This window comes from Populus euphratica, unplaced genomic scaffold (assembly GCF_000495115.2).
Source record: "Populus euphratica unplaced genomic scaffold, PopEup_1.0 scaffold965.1, whole genome shotgun sequence".
Lineage (NCBI taxonomy): Eukaryota > Viridiplantae > Streptophyta > Magnoliopsida > Malpighiales > Salicaceae > Populus > Populus euphratica.
Window position 1 is genome coordinate 28,757 of NW_011500823.1, and position 2,133 is coordinate 30,889.

The window sequence follows — 2,133 nt, forward strand, 5'->3', positions numbered from 1 at the left end:
GCCCAACGCTTGTTACATGGGTTGAGGAGAAAAGCTTAAAGGAATCAAACATTGCACTATCTACATATCAGTATCTGCGACCCGAGTTACTAAGCTCGTAGGGGTGTCTTAACACCTAATGCCCTAAGACCAACTGGTCTGGGAGTCATTAGCTGAAAGCTCGTTACATGGGTTAAAGATGCATGATGTTTTTAAAGTATATGTATATAGAGTTAAAAAAAAAAAAAAAGACAAAAATAGTAATCCCAACCCAAGGAAGTTAACCTTAAACATTAGAACAAAAATTTTGTTTTCTTCCAAGAAAAGCCCCATAATTATGTGTTGATACATTGAGCACAAAAGAAAGGTTTATTAATATCTTGTTAAGAGGTATTGAGCAGATATATAAATTTAATGAGAGTTTGTTTATCTGGATAGACTAATGGAAGTTAAATGATGAATACCTTGCTTTGTGAAATTTGCAAATTTGTTTTCTATTTTAACGCTTTGATTACTAGGGACTAGTAATAAGCTGGTTGGGGGGTGTGATTAGTACTTAAAAGTGCATTTTTATCATGGTTTTATATCATCATTTTGCACTTGAAGTATCAATAACTCCTTAACTAAAATATGTTTTATAATAATGTATCTAATAATATAAGATACCTATAATTTATGGTAAATGTCTATTTTTAATGCAGGCCTATCACATAAATGAAAGGATTGATTGATGACTTGAAGAACTTAAATTGCAAGGATAAAGAGATGGCCAAACTTAGAAAAGAGATGTCGGTGCAATCCAAACCGGAACACTGTTCGGTAATTGGGTCATATCTGGAGCTACAGATCTCAGATTTAGGTCCAATTTATATGGATGGAAAGGTAAGACATAGGCCTACAACTTTCATATGGAGCCCAAGATCTAAAAAGGCCATTATCAAGTCCAAATTGTAGCAACAACAAAGAAGCCCGAATCTGTCTTCCAGCCCGAGCACTATTCGGTATTTTGGCCATATCTGGAGTTCTAGAAGTCCAAATGAGCTGAAATTTTTACACAAGAAAGCTGAGACAATTGCCTACAACTTTCATGTTTACAACTGGCTCCAATTTTGACGTTATCAATGACGTTTTGGGCAGACAAGAGAAGATAAGGATTGTCACCAAGTCAAAAGTTGGTCACCCACTTATCAATTAGTCATCAAATCAATAGTTCCCATTTTTGGCCTATAAAAGGAGGCATTTGCCATGCATTTAGGCATCTTGATTTCCAGATCAAGATCATGCTCTTCCTTTCTCTCTTTGTATTTTTTATGCTTTGTTTTCATTAATATTAAGTTTATGCCTTTCATTTCCTTTCCTTTACTTAGTTAACTTTTATGTTCTTATTTTGTTTATCTATTTTGCTTTCTTTCATTATGTCTAGCTAAGTTAATTATGTCAAGGTGAAAAGGTTACACTAATGGTGTAAGAATAAGTATAATGTAAACTTAATATGGACTTTAATGTTTGATACTAACATGTTTTATATTTGCTATCTTGTTCACTCTTTAATACTTTGCTTGTTAAATGACTAATCTTGATTTATGTTGTATAACACTTGGTACAACAAATGCTTGGCACTTTCATAGCCCATAATGTATGGTATAACCGACACCTGAGCTATGAAAGGAACTTGATTTGTTGTTAACATAAGTTATAATCATGAATGCTTGACGAGATTTACAAGTATTAGCATTAATTGAATAAGATGACTAATGTAATCATGTTAACAATATATAATCTGATTGGAACCTCCTTTGTGTGTGGTTTCCAATTCAATAATAAGAGTTTATACTATACTTGTTTGATATACCATTAGTGGAACCTCTAACCTTGACATTTGTTATTATCATTGTTTAATCGTTACATTAATATTCCATCTCAAAGTTCTCATCATCTTCTTCTTCTTCTCTTTCTTTATTATTATTATTATTACTACTACTACTACTACTACTACTACTACTACTACTACTACTACTACTACTACTACTACTACTACTACTACTACTACTACTACTACTACTACTACTACTACTACTACTACTACTACTACTACTACTACTACTACTACTACTACTACTACTACTACTACTACTACTACTACTACTACTACTA